Source organism: Adiantum capillus-veneris, chromosome 23 (assembly GCF_014529385.1).
Source record: "Adiantum capillus-veneris isolate H3 chromosome 23, ASM1452938v2, whole genome shotgun sequence".
Lineage (NCBI taxonomy): Eukaryota > Viridiplantae > Streptophyta > Polypodiopsida > Polypodiales > Pteridaceae > Adiantum > Adiantum capillus-veneris.
The window spans coordinates 149,055,099-149,073,766 of record NC_140953.1 but is presented as its reverse complement, the minus strand read 5'-3'; the positions used below and the strand labels follow the sequence as shown (position 1 = coordinate 149,073,766).

The 18,668-nt window shown below is 48.5% G+C and overlaps 1 pseudogene; it reads right to left on the bottom strand.

Annotated features, from left to right (window-relative positions):
• The window catches only part of LOC147428815 (peroxisome biogenesis protein 19-2-like), a 77,170-nt pseudogene extending 58,798 nt beyond the window's left edge, over positions 1 to 18,372 (bottom strand).
• Positions 18,373 to 18,668: the final 296 nt, after the last annotated feature.

The window sequence follows — 18,668 nt, the reverse complement described above, 5'->3', positions numbered from 1 at the left end:
TGCAATGCTTGCTTCTTTGGGCCGCTCCGAAAGCGACAAAATCTTTTGAATCTTCTTCCTTGCTTCAACTTCGTCTAGAGTCATGCTTCTTCCATCTTCAAGAATCTCCATGGTTGAAAATTCCTGAAACCACTTCCAACACAAAAACATGAACATCCTATTCCATGTAAAGTGAGTGGAAAAAATATTGTCGGCCTAATAGAATGTGCATGCAATGTAGATGAACAAATAGAAGGAGTGCCAAACCGTTCACCACGTACATGCAAACAATGAGATCGAATCTTTTTTGTTTGATCGAAATCAATCAACTGTGGCAAATCAAAATGGAAATGCCTATGCTTGGTGCTCATACTTTCATGTGCTCGTTCGAAAACTATGTCATGCCAAGAAAGAGACATGGAATGTGACTTCCTTACATATATACTTTTCAGCTTTTCACAAAAAATGTGCATACATTCGTGCTCATCCATGAGAGAAACGTGCTCAACATACAATATGTCATGCCTAGTAAAAGGGATCACATAATGATGCTGACTAAAATATAGGAAACGATCACGAATGAAACATTCGAACAATGCGTGCGTATCAATCATACGAACACATAATACTTCCTGTGAGGGTTCTTGAGACCTAGGTTCAAGAGCCAAGATCGATCCTTCATGATTGATCAAATCTGCAACGAGGTTAGCATCCACTAACACATCATCCTGGTGAACAATCACATCTTCTTCATGCAACTCATCATGCTTGTGAGAAATCACATCTTGATCATGCAAATCATCATACTTGTCATTGTCATCCAAATCATCATGCAAATCCTGTGTGTCATGCTGTGGAGAAAAAGAGACTGAGAGAGTCTCCTTTTCCTGAATTCTTTCAATCTTGTCCTGCATATTAGCAATGAGAGATGGAGAATGAGCAATGTCCTCTCCATGAATGACAATAGGAGAATCATTGTCGGCATTGAGAGTTATAGTGTTAGCCACAAATTTCATGAGAGCGTCATTATCACGAAACCATCGAATGCCCAAAATCATATCACATCTTGAGAGAGGAGAAACAACAAATCTTCTAGTGAAGGCAGTTTGTTGAATTGCAAACAACACATCAAGGCACTCCTCCGTGATGAGAGCGTCCATACCGGGAAGAAAGCCAGAGACCTCGATAGGAGATCTCGGACTAACTTCGAGGCGGGCTCTCTCAACAAGAGAGGGACTAATCACATCATGCATACTACTTGGGTCAAACAATATGACAAAATGCTGCTCCGACGTACGATCATAACATTTAATGAGAGAATCATCAATGGGAGGGTCATGAGAAACTTGGGGCACACTCGTGTTATAAGTAATTGCATTGACAGAGGAAGTGGATTATGTGGATTCTTTAGATTCATTCGATTCAAGCTTAGGACATGTTCGTTTTATGTGACCCTTAATGTGACAATGAAAACAACGACCTTCCTTAGAATAAGTGCTTTGCTCTTCCGACGTGATGTATCCTCCTACAATTCCTTGTGCTACCTTTTCATCTGGAGTAAGCTTAAGTTTAGCAATTGTGTTAGCCTTACCCTTAGATTCATTGGAAGAATTCTTTTCTGAGAGACTGGTGGAAGATTGGTTAGAAGAGTTACCATTCTTACCATTCTTACCGTTCTTACCATTCTGAGAATTCTGCGAGGTACTTGTGGAAGTCTTGTTCTCCTTAGGCTTTCCCTTATTGTGCTTCATCTCCTGTGCGAGAGAAATCACTACCGCCTTGTTGAGATTGATTGGCTCGAGCACCTCGACATCGTACTTGATATACTCGTCCAATCCATAGAGGAATGCCTCTTTGCGTTCATCATCCGACTGGCGTAATTGGGTACCTAGTTGCAAAACACGATTAGAAAAAGACATAACCAGCATACCATTTTGCTTGAGAGCGCGTCAATCCTCCTTCAATCGTGCGAGGTATTGAGGTGGCATAAACCGCGTCTTGAGCTTGTCTTGGAAATCAGCCCAATTGAAGGAAACGGGCGTGAATTCGTCGGCTTCCTCTAGGTGCGCGGCTAACTGTGCCTCTTGTCATGCGTGGTACCAATTAATGGCATCATCGGCAAGGTACATAGCTGTCGTCAAAACTTTGCTATTTTCTATCTTCTTAGTTGTCGCAAAATAAGCATTAAATTGATGCAACCAAGAATGAATAACCGTAGCATCCATCTTACCATCATACTTACTGGAAGTCAACTTCTTTGTGACTGGATGGTTGGAATCCGCATCGTGTCTTGCGCCACTTGATGAACTCCCATGATCCTTGGGTGGTTCGGATTTTGAGGCAAGTATCTGTCGAACCAATCCTTGAGTTCGTAGTTCTCTTTGAGCCTCTCGCTCGATCTCCAAGGCCGTGCTTCGTGTTGCCGCTTCCTCCTTTCTTAGTTCTTTTCGTGCGTCGCGTTCGCGTTCTAAAGCAATGCGATTTTCTTCTTGTTGTGCGGCAATTCTTGCGTTTCTTTCGTCGCGCTCGCGGTCCTTAGCTTCTTGTTGTTCTGCTTTGCTTGCGAGTTGTGCCAACGCAACTCGATTCGTTTCTTGTTGTTGTTCCATCATGTCCAACATCGACTTGACCATCGCCTCCATAGATGTGGGTCCAACTCGTGGCGTAGATGGCGAAGGGGGAGGGTTGGAAAAATCTCCTGGTGGGGAGAATCCTTCGTCGCCTCTTTCATGCTCATCACCTGTATGCGAAATATCCATTCCGCTTCGGGTGACGACCATGCACTATGATCTTTGATTCTTAAGTTCACGAGGAAATTGGGTTCTTGAGGGTCTTGGGTTCTTGGGGTTCTTGAGGTTTTCTTTTGCTTACAAATCGCGTTTGAGAAGGATCTTCTCTTCACCCGAGTTCTACTCTTTTCCGCGGGTGCATCCCTAGGCGGCCTTGCACTCACACCAAGGTTGCTTTTTCCCACCTCACGTCGATTGTCCGGCCACTGAGTGCACGGTCCTCTCTCAATGAGTGAAAAGAGACACAAGGGGAGGTTGGACAAGCCCTTCCTTCTTGGGATTCCTGTCACTCTTCAAAATACACGATTAGGCATCGACACGACCAAGCGAACTTGGGTTGTGCGACCTCAACAAGCAAAAAAATTCTTGTGGTTCTTGTGGTTCTTTCCTTAAGTGATACAGAACACTGCCAAAGCTCTGATACCAATGTTAGGTGCAGCGGAATGAATGTTTGCGCTTTGCTCAAGATGAGTGCTCCGAACTGTGCTCAAGGTTCCTTTTGTTCTTATGGAAGGTAGAGCCTTCCGTTCTTAATGAGAGAATGCTATGATCACAAACAAAGTGAATGGACACTGTGCGTGCAAGTGTATGAGACTGAGAGATAGAGAGAAGAGAGGTACGACACCAAAGACGACGTAAAACCCTCCTCCGAAGGCCCCACTCTCGTCGGCGAGAGTGGTCTACTATTGATTGCACAAAGTGGTACAATGACGATGCAGGGAACTGATGCAACTTGGGACTATGTCGGTGACGATGATGGGAACGACGATGACGACATAAGGGCTGAAATCTGTGACCTTCTATCCGCTGTCTATAAAAACGCTATGGCTGAAAATCTGGGACTGATTCGGCCTGCTGAAAACGCTGGTATGGCTGCGTTTTTATGCTGCTGAAAATGCTGGAATAGCCTGATGAAAACACTGGCTTGCTGCTGCGTTTTTAGGCTGAAAAACGCTGTTTTTGTCTGCTTCATTTGGGGCTGAAAAATGCTAATGCGACTGCTGCGTTTTGGCTGATCTGGACGCTAGGTGCAAGGGTACTGTTGGCGATCAAGACAAAGCTGAAAACACCAGGGGTTAGGGGTTGTGGGCGATGACCAAATGCTAGGCTGAATGTTGGCGATGAGGGTATGTCCAAAAACGCCAGGTGCTTATAGGTGCTTATGGGTGCTGAGGGATTCTTGCTGAGAGAGAGGGAGTACCTGCTGCCTGGGGGCCTGTTTTGCTCCTTGCTCATCTTCCCAAGAGTGCTAGCCTAGGATAACTTACCCAATTTACCCTACCTACTTTTGTTGGAAAGTCACTTAAATTAATAAGTGAAAAATGTCAAAAATAGGGAAAATAGGCTAAATGCACTAGAAAATTCCCCTGACTGAATCAGATGGATTCTGAAGGGAATACTGATGATCATGTTGTGTGCAACCAGAGGATATGCATCTATGCTAAGTGACTGGACTGCTAATCTAGACTTGACTGGACTGACTGAACCCTGATCATGCTGTAGCTTGTCCACAAACACACAAGGTTGGATGTGTCACGTGACAAAACTGGTGATCAAGGAGCCTCTTACTCCAAGAATGTTACTCAAGAAGAAATCCAGGATATAGTCCAAGCCCGAATCAATCAGATTCTGGATACGAAGAAGCCGACGGAAAAGCAATTGAAACAACGTAACAAGTGAAGTAATTTCCCCGGTTTCTTGGGTCAAAAATCCACTTTTGAAAACGCCAGAAAACAGAAGAAGCGTGTACGCTTCGAAGGATTGCCCAGTTCGTCCTCATCTTTAGATAGCTCGGACATCTCATCTTCTTTTGGTTCAAGTGATGAGGACAGGAAAGGCAAGAAACGACGGACAAAGCACTTGTTTTATGAAAAAAGAAAGCATTTTTACAAAGCCAATCAATATGATTTTCTCGATGACAAGGGCAAAAAGCCCAAAGAATTCAAAGAGGGAGGACAAACTGTAAAGTTTGAGGACTTTTCAGGGTTTCGAGATGCTCCCAAGGCTTTAGCCTTTGTCTAACAGTTTGACATAGCATTTTTTGGAGGCCGCTATACAAAGCACTCCAAGATCAGACGGGCGGCATCCTTTCTGAAAGGCAATGCACGGACATGGTGGTCCACTCTGTTGTTAAGGGAAAAAGCGCCGACAAGGGAAAAAGCACACACAAGAGTACGAACGAGACATGATTACTGACTGGAACCACATTCGGATGGTCAAGACAGAATCTTTGGATTCTTACTATAAGAGATTTTGGGAAATTTTTCTACTTGTTTCATCCTTTAAGAAGATCAAATTTAAGGAGCAGATTGAACGATTTTGTTATGGGCTTCCCAAAGAAATTCGAGATTATTGTGTCGAAAGGAAGTCCGATGCTATACAACAGTTGATGGGACACGCAAAGCGGGGATTTGCTATACATTCGGGTAAATTGACTTATCCATCAGATGAACCTTCAACAAGTCAGAGCAGAAACAATCGACGAAGAGATAGATGACCTTCACTCATAGAAGACCAAAGAGATTAATATTTCAAAGCAGGGAAGTGTTTTGAATGTGGAGAACAAGGACATATTGCTACAAAGTGTCCTAAAAGGGCACAAGAATCAGAATGACTAGCACATTGAAAGAACAGCAGGACGAGGCGATACTCGTTCCAGAACAGCTTTTTGAATTAGTCATTATAAATTTATGAAACAAAACTATTTTTTGGAAGATTTTGAATTTTAAATAAAACTGATGTTTTCTTAAAGAATCTGTTAATTCTGGAAAAAGAATAGGATTAAGAATGACATGGGGCAATGACAGCTCCTGAATGAACCTGATAACAAATCAGGACTGATTTGATGAACTTAGTGATGGATTGGGTGTAAGGTGCAGCGGAATGAATGTTGTATTTTCTCAAGATTAGTGATCTTTATTGCTCAAGATTCCTTTTAGTTCTTTAGGGAAAGAGAGAGCTTTCCGTCTTGTAGAGTGCTGTGGTCACGAACAAAGTGACTGGATATTGTGCGTGCAAGTGAATGAGACTGAGAGAAGGAGAGAGAAGAGATACGACACCGAGAGGTTGTAAAACCCTCCTCCGAAGGCCCCACTCTCGTCGGCGAGAGTGGTCTACTTTGATTGCATAAAGGTGTACAATGCGAATGCAATGGACTGATGCAATGTGACTATGCCGATGACGACGACGACTTGATGGCTGAAATCTGAGGTCTTCTAATCGCTGATTTCGGGGACTGTTTCGGTGGCTGAAAATGACTGTTTTGGCTGCGTTTTTATGGCTGAAATTGGGGGATCAGTCTGCAACCTTCTTGGGGGGAATCTGCTACTGTGTCATGGCTGAAAACTGCGAGGATATGCTGTAGGTTAGTGCTGAAAACTAAACACTGGCTGAATCTGTACCTCTTGCCAAAAACGATGGCTGTTGAGACCAAAAATGCTAGTGGGCTGCTGTGAGAAAACGCTAGCAAAGCTGAGTTATCCTACGATGGTGGAGATCTGCTAACGCTAGGATAATGAGGCTGGTCTGGCGAGGCTGATGCTGTGGGGAAAACGCCAAGGTGAGGATCTGGTAAAAACGCCAAGGATGGAAGCGGGATCTGCTGGCGATGGTGCTGCGGGGGGTACTGCTGAGAAGTTGCCTGTTGAGCGAGAAGCTCCTGCTACCTCTTCTGCCAGAAAGTGTGAACTTTGGTTTGCTTATATATTAACTTAGCAAAATTGCCCTACCTACTTTTGTTGAAAAGTCACTTAAAAATAATAAGTGAAAATCCCAATAAATAGGAAAATAGGCTAAATGCACTGGAAAATTCCCCTAACTGATGCTAATGGATTCTGGTGGGAATTCCGACGATCATGCTGTGTGCAACCGGAGGATATGCATCTATGCTAAGTGACTGGACATGCACGGTCTATGAATAGACTCACAAAAGTGCCAGATTACGGCTAATATGAACTGACTGAACCCTGATGTGGTGTAGCTTGCCCACGGACACATAGGGTTGGGATGTGTTACGTGACATTGGAATCCTTGGAAATGATTCTCGCACATGACAGTGCTTGAGGCGACAGATTCTCGCACATGATAGTGCTTCAGTTGGAAATTAAAAGAAAAAGAAAACTTTTGTAGACATGATTGCAATATGGGATTAGTTAACCCGACATCAATGAGTCCGGAATGGATCTAGATGTGGTTACTAAATACATTGCTGGCAGTCATGGTTTGAGATTTGGAATGAATGTTTCTGTGATTGATTGTCATGTGATGTCCTATGATGTCATGTGCAGTGATGTGACTGTCATCTTTGTACATGTGCTAGATGTGTTGTGTCTAGTGCGTCGGTACTAACAATCAGTGTCTACTAAGACAGTTTATAGCCTCTGTTTGTTTGGCAGGCGTAATCACGGGCGATTACAATTCTTTCAAGAGGGGGTATGTCTCAAACTGGTGACGTGGCAAGGCTCGAACAAACACACATACGCTAAAGTGTTGACGTGGCAGTATGGACGGATGCTGACGTAGCAGTACGGCAAGTACTACGGACCCCCGAAAATTCCGCTGACATGCTGACGTGGCAATCCTGTACGGACATGGCCAGGTTTTTGTGTTGGCTGCTGTACGGAATTACGCAAATCACACTGATGCTTTTTTGGGCAGATTTTTGGGATCAGTTGCTTTTGGAACAATTGCTTTTAGTTTGAGAAGCTTTTAAGTTTGAGAGCTTTTGATTTTTGGGCTCTACTTTTGGCATCCCTTGTAAGAATAAAAGAGCCCTCAGGGCCTCACTCTTCATGGCATCTCGATGCAGAGTCTGATAGCAGAGGTCCCTGCGAGAGTTGTACTTTGCTCAAAGATTAATATAAAAGAAATACCGAAAGGGGCGTCAGTCTTTGGGGCCAAACTCTCTTGGCACGGAACTACGCCGGGCCATGTCGACCAAATTGAATTGTGATTCTAAAGTTGTGAAGTATTTTAAGTGATTATCTCTTGTGTCGTGACAGAATCTAGACTTGGGGTGCCCAAGTTTGTTACACAAGGAGTTTTAGTTGGTCAATTGAGTAGAGAAGAACAAGCATTGTATTCAAAGGAACGTAGGCGCTTCCATTGTTTACTCATAGGTCACATGAAAAAGGATTGTCCTAAGAAAGAATCTAAAAAAAAAAACCTCTACTGCATCAACTTCTGACTTTACCCCTCAAGTGAATGCTATGAGTATGGTAAAGCAAGAAGCTAAGTAGGAGGGCACTGACATAGTCTCCACATGTGCATCACCTCCAACATGTATAGATCTGGTGCATCTACTCCTAGCTAGATCTAGATCTGGATCTAGATAACGGTCGAGGAAATCCGCTGCACCTGACACAGGGTCCCAAATCCCCCTCCAAGGGACCCCCCCTCTCTCTCTCTCTCTCTCTCTCTCTCTCTCTCTCTCTCTCTCTCTCTCTCGCTAGGGAGGTATTTGATTTAGATTGCACAAATCCTGATAGAATGGTCCAAGATGCTGAGATACTAATGGGATCTTGCGGTAGATTCTTGGATCTGCGAGGCTAAGGGCTGAAAATGCAAAACACTAGTGATGCTAAATGGGATCTGCAACTACTACGAGGCTGTCGACTGAACTACTGTCAACGATGGACGGGAAACTCAAAAACACTGGCTGATGTCAAAGTTGAATCTAAAAGCGTTGGTGTTATGGTTGAAATTTGCAACTTCTGGAATCGCTAGGGCTAAAATTTGTTGGCGATAAGTCAACAGGCTTGCAGGAGAGAGAGAGAGAGAGAGAGAGAGAGAGAGAGAGAGAGAGAGAGAGAGAGAGAGAGAGAGATTGCTCCGCGCGCTCGATGCTGCTGTGAACTCTTCGTTGCGCCATCGCCACCCACCCACCCACCCACCCACCCCCCCCCCCCCCCCCCCCCCCCCCCCCCCCCCCCCCCCCCCCCCCCCCAGCGCTGCCCGCTGCCCTCCTCCCCCCCTCCCAGCGCTACCCGCTGCTACCTTGCCATCCCGCTGGTTGCCTCCCCCCTCCCGCCTGCCCTCAGCCCCCGCTGCCCCCCCTCGCGCTGCCCCTATCCTAGCCCGCCCTCAGCCCCAGCTTTTGTTTTCGCTACCTGCCCGCTTACCACAACCCGCAAAGTTTTCCCCCCCCCACCTCGGCCCGTTCGCCCGCCCGTTTGGGTCCTTCTCCTCGGTTACTCCTTGCAGTTTGGCACTTTCGGCATTGTTTCAACTACTTGGAGCAGTGTTGGCGTGCCCAATTGCAACGCCCTCCCGTTGTCCCCTTCTTACGCCACAGTAGTAGACACAGATGGAGGCTCCAGCTTCGCCACAGAGGGACTCGCCAGAAGCCCCCTCGCCCGACCCCGCTGAGCCCACCATTCGACTTGCTCTCTTGCCTACAGAGCAAGCGAGCCTTGCCGCAGAGGTAGAGCGATTGCAGGCGACCTCGGTCATCTGCAAGATTCTCGGCATCCGACCTAGCAGAGGAGAGCTGCGAGACCTTCTCCAGGCCCGCCTTCTCGCAGAGGTGGGAAAGATTTTGGATGTCCAGATTCTCGGACGGGGTTACTATCAGATCGAGTTTGAGTCCTCCGAGATGGCATCCAAGGTCATAGCTATGAGTCCACTGGCCATTCGAGCATCACGTGCCCACTTTCGACAGTGGCGACATGGTTTTGACCCAGCTTCGGATGTTCTAGTAGAGGAGGCGGACATCCCCATCTCAGTCTGCTTTTCGGGTTTACGGAGGGAGTACCTACCACTTCTTTCCAGGATCGGTTCCGCCATTGGGACTGTCTTGGAAACATCTCGCACGGCAGCATCAGTAGCTGCCAAGGCGGCTGGCATTCCCTCAGTTCGAGTTTTGGTCAGAGATACCCACACGCTGCCGAAGGTTATCCTTTTACCTCGGGTGAGTGGGGGTTGGTTTTGACAGAGTGTGGAGTACTCGGGTCTCCCGAACTAGTGCTTCATTTGCCGACAGATGGGCCATCTAGCAAAGGCCTGTCCACGGAGGAGGCCACGACTTGCACCACAGCCTCAGCCCCAGCCTACCAGGGCTGGCCCGCAGCCACAACCAACGGCACACCGTACAGATGCAGAGCCACCCTCCGAGCCTGGGGCTCCAGTAGAGGAGGGGTGGCAGCAGACCCGTGGCCGCCGACGCCAGGGGCCACAGCGTCAGCTTGGCACTCAGAGTGGCCCTCAGGTGCCTACTCAGCAGTAGTGGGTTCCCACGGGGAACCGTTTTGGTCCTCTTGAGCAGGAGGAGATCCCCGCACCAGCCCCCACCTCCGCTTCTCCTTCGACAGCCGCTTCCCCCCCAGAGTTTCCCCCCTTCGCCTCATCCTCCCCGCCTTCTGCTCCCGTCGCCTCTCCACCTCACCCCTCTACCTTTGTCGCCCCATCGCGCCCCTCTTCTCCTCCACTCTCCCCAGCTCCTTCTCCCCCCCCCTCCTGCTCCAGTTCCTCAGTCGGCTCAGGAGACTGGTCCCTCTCCGGCGGCTAGGAGATCTCTTGGCAGCGCCTTTGCCGCGAGTCGCCTAGTGAGAGAGGGTCAGCCTTCTTGCAGCCCCCTCTGCAGATTCAGACATCCTCCCTTGCAGCCATCCCTCGTGGGCTGGCGAGCATTGACATCCGACGCCGCTGGGACTTCTTCGACTACGGGTTCACCCGTTTTCTCGGCGATTCTGCAGCAGACCATGAGGCAGCCTGTTTCAGGGTCCATGTTTTGTTCCTCGCCGCTAGGGGGACAGAGGCCCTGAACTTAGCAGTTGGTTTCTCCTTCCCCCTCTGTGGTAGGGCCGGGATAGAGTGGTCCCTTGACTCAGTGGTGGGATGGTTGCATACACAGGTCTTAGAGTTCTCTCACCATATGGGAGAACTTGGAGTTACAGATATGCTGCAGACTTTGTGGCCATTGGCCAAGTTTGCGGTGACACCCCAGACTCAGCAAGATGTAGGCACATTGTGGTGTACTTCTTTGCTGATATGCAGTGTTTGCCTTGCTATGTATACATTCATGAGGACTCCTGGACAGAGGAGGTTGCATTACGCACGGCTCGCTTTGCTTGGGCTTGGGTTAGGCACTCACTGCAGTCACGCCTATCTAGAGGACGCTCGGATGCGGATTACTCCCCATCCAAGCCTGCCTCGAAGATAGCTCGTCTTGCTGCTACGGCAGCCTCTGTTCTCTCTCGCTCCCCATGAGGATCGTCTCATGGAACGTGCAGGGACTAGGTGGCCCCAGTTTCAGCGACAGCAGGGCCGATTGCATCAGGAGCTTCAGCGTTGCCTTGTGGGAGGAGAGATTGATCTCCTTATGCTTCAGGAGCACCATCTATGTGAGAGCCGCATTTAGCAATGTGGTCAGATTTTGCGTGGACGTTATGATATCTTTTGGTCAGCTGCTTTTGGACCTGGATGCATCCAGGGTGGGGTATGTATGACTATTGCGGACTCATTGCAGCAGGCCATTGTGGGCAGAGGGATTATTGTGCCAGGCAGGGCTCAGTGGACTACTATGCAGGTTCAGGGTGGCCTTGTGGGCTTCCTGAATATCTATGCGCCCAATGTGGCGAGTGCTCATGTAGAGTTTTGGTCACAGATTGTTGAGTCTTTGCCGGAGGCCGATCATTAGTGTATAGGAGGGGACTTCAACATGTTGGAGGACCCTTTTGACAGGATTGGTGGATGCCATGCTACTGTGCATGTAGTCAAGTTGACAACTTGGGAGAGGTTTTGTATGATTTTGAGGGTCTCGGATACTTGGCAGCACTCTGGTTTTGTGAGGCCCCCAGACAGTCTTGCCTTCTCTAGATCGGACCGCAGAGTGGGAGGAGTGAATCTATCGTGGATAGATCGCTTCTACACTAGTGACCACTTCAGTGACTTGGGGAGTTCAGTGGGCATCCTGGCAGGGACTTCCTTCTCGGACCATGCTCCAGTGATCCTCACGGTGGCAGACAAGCAGAGGATTGGGAGCACGATGCTTCGCATCCCAGAGAGGGTCTTGTTGGACTCAACACTCAGAGAGAGGGTAGAGGCTCTCTGTACAGAGGGCATGGACAGCCAGGTCTCACCTGCAGACAGAGTGGCCTCAGGTCTAGCTCAGCTTAGCCACTTTTTCCTTCAAGAGTCTCTGGCTCGCCGGGCTGCAGTGAGGGAGGCAGAGCAGCTTCTCAGACGAGGCATTGCTTCACTACAGAGGATGCAGGAGCAGCATCCAGATAGTCCATGGTTGGAGGAGCAGTTACAGCAGGCTCGACAGGAGCTTGCTAGCACAGAGGAGAGCCGTCATGAGTTTGCCTTTCACCGACAGGAATCTCAGTGGACTCATGTGGGTGACAGAGTGACTGGTGCCTTTTTTGAGACAGTGGGACCTCGGCACTCGCATGCCAAGGTCATTCTGTTGAGGCGGCCCGATGGGTCAGTTGCTTGTGAGCCCAAGGATATGCGTGCAGTTGCTACTGACTTTTACTGTGAGTTATTGTCGGCTGGGCCTCAGTCAAAGCGGCAGGATACATGCAGGGAGCAGGTTTGGGCACATATGCCATGCCTTGTGACAGAGGAGATGCGCCAGAGGCTAGAGATGCCACTTCAGCTTGAGGAGCTGCACACAACTCTTAGGGCCCTCCCTCGTGGTAGCTGTCCAGGTGAGGATGGGTTGACTCCCAGCTTTTTCTTGGAGTACTGGGACCTGCTTGGCCCAGACCTTTGTAGTGCTTTTCAGTACATTTTGCACACAGGAGTGATGCCTGACAGCATGAGTGAGGGCCTAATCTACCTCATTCCTAAGGAGGGTGGCTCCTTGGATGAGATTCGACAGTGGTGCCCCATCACCATCCTCAACTCAGCCTTGCCAAGGCTCTGAGTTTGAGGATTCAACCACTTTTAGAGAGCCTTATACATGGGACTCAGACAGGTTTTGTCAAGGAACGTAGTATCCTTGACATCTTTACTTTCTAGGAGGCTTTTGCCCTGGCACGGCTCCGTGGTGAGGACCTTGTGATTCTTTTTCTCGATTTTGAGAAGGCATACGACCGAGTTGAGTGGGACTTTCTAGAGGGCACTCTTCGCAGGATGGGCTTCTCAGATGCTTGGATTAGAGGGGTGTCAGCTTTGTACAGACAGGGTCACAGTCAGGTGCTTTTGGCAGGGGGGAGAGGTGAGCGCTTCATGCTCACACGCTCAGTCAGACAGGGTTGTCCTCTTGCCCCCTTTCTCTTTCTGTTCTATGCGGAGGCGATGAGCAGATTTTTGGTGTCACAGCAGGTTGGTCTTCAAGGCTTAGCACTCCCTATTCGGGGAGAGGAGCTACTGGACGTTGAGTTTTCCAATGACTCGGCCTTGTACTTAGATGGCCAGGAGGCCAATCTTCACAGATGTGAGCAGGCTCTGGAGACCTTCTGTTGTGCATCGGGCGCATTGATCAACTGGAGAAAGACAGTGGCTTTCTCGGTTGGTAGTGCTCCCTTGCCAAATTGGATGCCAGGAGAGGGTTTCAGGTGGATTCCCCCAGGGACTAAAGTTCGGTACTTGGGTTGTCAAGTTGGTTTGGACTTGTCTCCCGAGCAGCAGATTGCTCCTCTTCTCCTGTCCATCAGGAGAAAGATGTTACATTGGAGCTCAGCACGACTTTCGCTGGCTGGTAGAGTAATAGTTGCCAACCAGGTGTTGTTGGCGACTATGTGGTACATCACTTCCTGCTGGATCTTCTCGAGTTCTTGTATCAGCCAGGTAGAGAGGCTGATCAGGAACTTCCTTTGGTCAGGACGTGGCACTTAGATGGTCCGAGCCAAGGTGGCTTGGTCGGTCATCACGCTTCCTTGTTCTCAAGGAGGGCTTGGGATCATTGATCCAGCACAGCAGAGCAGAGCCCTTCTAGGGAAGTTCATAGTCAGAGGACTTCTTCCAGGTGAGGAGCCCTGAAAGGAGTTCTTGTTGCAGAGGCTTCGTGCCAGGGTGCCTCAGTCAGGAGGCCCTTGTCAACCTTCGACCAGATGGATCTTTACAGAGATGCGCCGAGTTGGTTGGAGCAGAAGACTGGAGGACCGCTTCGCTGTGAGTTTGCTTTGTACTTGGGAGCTCTTACGGCGTGGCCTGGAGCAGCGACAGTCGATGTGCACGGAAGAGCGCCTACGGAAGCCCCTCGTCTGGAACCCCATGGTTAGCACTCAGAGAGGCCACTTGGTTGGTAGTCGGCCTCATGTTTCCTGGGGTCCCATGGCAGCAGGTCCAGCGTGCTCTCTAGGTGATTGGCTAGAGTTCACAGGTTTGTCAGAGGAGGTGCAGGGTTTCCAGCTGCAGGGCATGAGAGGGGCGCAGAGCATGTGTCAGGACATCTCATAGTCAGTTCCAGCTGAGTGGCTCACGCCTCTCGAGCCAGTAGCACCCCGGTGGATGGGAGACTTCACACAACTGGAGGTTCTCATTTCAATCAGGGCCTGCTCAGAGACTGTCCCAGCCCTATTCTTCGAGCTTCAGGGTGGGGGACGATTACAGCGAGTTGCAGTAAAGGCCCCACAAGTAGCAGAGTGTTGTTTTCAGAGGATCCGAGTTGTGGGCATCTGTGGGAGGACTTGCATCATAGACCCTGACCCAGCAGCTCTTGAGATTGGACACTGGAGGCTATGGGCTTGGGAGTGTTGTCCATTGGCACAAGTACAGTGGGATCCTGGTGAGTGGCTATGGAGGGACCCCTTCTCTTCTGCAGACCACCCAGGAGTCCCCTTCTTTCAGTACACTGTTCGGCTTGGACGTCATATACTTGCAGCACAGAGAGAGGCCCGCCCCGCTGCAGCACGTCATTGGCAGGAGGAGGGCCTCACAGTCGAGTTCTTGGCAGTCTTTTGGCAGAGGCTATGGGACTCCAGACCACCGAGGCGCGTCACTTTGTTTCAGTGGCTGGTTGCACACAAAGCTACAGCAGTAGGGAGCTGGCTTGTGCATAGTGGTCTCTCGGCGGCGTGCAGCCTGTGACCAGTTGGTAGAGAGTCAGCATCATTGTCTTTGGGACTATCCCTCGGCCCAGCAGGTGTGGCTACGAGTTCTTCAACTCACACCTGCGAGTTCTTCGACTGATGCCTACTCTCTCCACGGCTAGACAGTACACTTGGAGGGCAGCGGCTTGGTCCACTCTCACGGGGCCGGCACTTCAGTTTGAGCTATCTTCCAGCAGGATGATAGTGATACAGGGGGGGCGTCCTACACTCCAGCCTCCTACAGAGCTTACTCCACAGGAGTGGTGCAGTGAGAGAGAGAAGTGCTGGGAGCTCATCAGTGGCCTGACACTGTGGTTCATCTGGCAGGGCCGCTGTTTTCGCATTTTTGAGGCCAGCTCTGTGCCGCCAGCAGAGACTGTTCGTGACTTTTGGCTAGAGCTGATCCATACTCTCAGAGGACAACTTGAGGGACTATAGGGCAGCTCCGACCGCATGCGGGAGCGCCGCGAGGCTTTCCTTCGACTCTAGCGCCCTGGGCCTTTCTATACCATTTTCCAGGGTGTGCTCAGATGGCACTACCGACCACCTGTGTGGCTCTTCCCTCCTCCCATCCCTTGATTTAGCCTCATTGTATATATGTTGTTCTTTCATTGGGAGAGTCTCCCCATCATGTTTGTTGTAGCCCTCTCTTGCAGAGGTGGTTGTAGCCCTACGGGTAGCTTTCATTAACTAATAGAAGGATCTTTTTCTCGGAAAAAAAGAAAAAAATTGTTGGCGATGAAAATCTGCTATTGATGGCCGAAAACGTTGATGTTCTGCTAATCATGGCTGAAAACGCTGATACAAAAACGCCATGAGAGTACTGCTAGCAAAAATGCTTGAGGATACTGTAGGTACTTGGTGCTGGTATTGAGGGCACTAACTTAAGCTTGAGAAGTCACTTCTACAGGGAATTAAATCTGGATCAGGCAATGAAACCGGCCTGTTCAATCCAAAAAGGACAGTAGACTTTACTTCAAACCTTGATTTAGCTTTCACCCATTATTAGTCGTCTATTTTACCTGTACTTTCAAGACACAAGAGAGGGGAATGGGATACAGATGCTAGAATGCACCTGTATGAGAAGACATACACCAGATTGGCCCCTAACTTAGGCGCCCCTTTCGGTATTTCTTTATTGTTCAAAAGAGGGAATATACGCTGTGGTTCTTTCCAAGCTGCCCCGCACAAACTCGGCTGAATTTCCACTGTTCCAGCTTGATTTCGGCAGCATAACTGTACTAGAACCCTTCACAGTCAGTATTCCCACGCATTGGCCGACCTTCCCGACGCATACGGGCGCTTTGCAAAACCTGGCGAGAATCTGCAGCACGCTGAATTCTCTGTTTTCAGCCCTGAAAATGCGCCAGATCACCTGTACAGCGGTCCCCTTGCGTCCCCGAACCTCCTGGGGGTATTAGGGTCCGTTTAGGGCCAAAACCCTAAACCTGCAAAAATACACAGCAGGCTGTAATTCACTGTTTCGGGCTTCGTTTCGCGTGCCGGTCGCATCCGTAGCAAGTCCTCGAGCTCCCGCACCTGTAGGGCTACTTGCCCTTTGAATCGGACGAGATTTCTGGCGTGAAACCTCTCCGAATTCACCTGTACCTGCGGGGGGATTAGCCGCTAGCTAATCCAGTACCTGTGCAAGAGGCTCTTGCCTTGGCAATCGCGCATGAACCCACACAACTGTACATTGGTCAAATGAAAAGCCCACTAGAGGGGCATAACATATTGCCAAAGGGGAGAGAGAGGGCAGTGCGTAGCGTGCAGGGCATCACTCCTGGCACCGCACTGTGCATAAGAGGGAAAGCAAGCACTCCATAGCTCTTAACCTGTGACAAAAACTGAAAATGAGGCTCTCCCCCTCCTAAATTCAGCGCCACTTCTTGATGCATGAGGCAAGTGCACCAGAAGGTGCCACTTGGCACATTTATAAGCATTTTCCCGTTTCGGGGTTGCCGCCTAAAAATCTCCCAACCGGCTGCCCAGTTGACTTCACGGCAGAGTAAGAAAATGTTCCCTTTGTCATTCCGGAGGTAATGACGTCAACACATTTTCAGGTCCCAAAATAGCAGTTCCCTAAATTTTAGGAGATGCTGCCATTGTATCTTTCTAGGTCATCCGACCCTCTTTGTACACTGTGGCCACACCCAGAATTGAAATGTAGCCTCTGTAGCAAAGGATTCCACTTTGGCTAGTCAATGACCCCACTTGGCTAACCATAGTCCTTGTCCAACCTTAGTGCTCTCTTGCCCTCAGGCCTGGACTCCCTCTGGGCAGTTCCACACTAGCTATGCAATGCAGGGCAGTTAGATTTCCTGAGGGGTGTTTCCAAAAAGTGAAAGTAAATAGATAATAAGAAAGAAATCAACAAAAAGGATAGATAGTAGTCACACGTTGGTGACAGGCAATGTAACTAAAAATCCACGATTTTTAAAAATGTCACTTATTAATGAGTTAATAAACTCGCCTTTAAGAGGTGCTTCACATGAAAATAAATACCTAGAATAAATACTAATGCAACTGTATGGAAGCACTCCAAAATGCCTACACCTAGCAGACATTGAATGTACTCATGGACAATTAGAGAGAATCCAACTACTCTAAAGTGTCTGGACATGCATGTCCTTGGTACAGGCTCACAAGGGTGTCAGAACACTTCCCAGGCTGTCCTAAACCCCAGAAATAGGAGTCAGCTTGTCCACATGCACATAGGGTTAGATGTGCACGTGGCACAAATTTGGAACAAAGAGAGGTATCCAACATCACACAACTCCAATCTACAAGATTTAGCGCACATCAACCACCATACTCAACGTCAGAAGGAAAAAAAGGAAATCACACATATTCAATCGTTTATAACATACTCTTCTCCATAAATAAGCACTCTCGATTAGCATTATCTTAACCATTTTCTAAGAAGAATTAAACATTTATGCCTACATCCATAAAACTCGTTCAGGATACCAAACTACCAATCAATATAACAGCTATGCATTTTCATACAAACTTTCACATGTGACCACATATACAAAAAGTTAAATACAAAAATCTTTTAGAACATGGAAATATACTTTAAACTATACCTTAGAGCTTCTCAATTCCTTGAATTGATTTACAATGCTTTCAGTCGGCTTGTTCGCCATAGCCTCTTGATCATCCGTTTCCATGTCTTCCAACGTCTGTCGAGTTTGTTGAGCGAGCTCTTCAAGTGTCTCCGACAAGCGTCCACCATTTGCAGATTTCTTATCCTCTTTGGAGGTAGAGGAGGTCTTACCATTTGATTTGGCTTTTGCCAAGACTCCTCTTCTTTTCCTTGGTCCCAAAGCAGGAAGCCCGAGCCCTAAACCTTGCCCTAAGGTCTTGGTCTCCTCTGACACCCTGAAAAAACAATAGCATGAAGGAAAAACAAATCGAATAGAACATAGCAAGATGCAAATGACAGCTACCTCGGATTGGATGCACCACCATCAACAGCACGAAAATCATTAAGGACACCTGTGAATAGTGAAGAAAGATAAGCATATGCGAGTAATGACTAGAGAGAAAGAAAAACAAATGTGAAATAGAGCGCAAGAAGTCTTACTATCTAGAATGCTGTAGAGATCGTCATGCTCAGCCATGGCACGTTGTTGTGCAACTCTCCTTGGCGTGTAAAAAGCTCGGGTTACGACTACTCACTCCCTAGCGTGTAACAAGCTCCGGTTCAGGCATACGACTAATCACTCTCCCTGGCTTGTAACAAGCTCGGGTTCAGGCAGACGACTACTCACTCTCCTGGCGTGTAAAAAGCTCAACTACTCACTCTCTTGGCGTGTAAAAAGCTCGACTACGATTCAAAGGCGGAGGGTTGCTTTTTTTTCTTCTTCTTCTTTTCCAAAATTGCGGCGTTGCTTTTTGCTTTTAATGGCATTAGGCC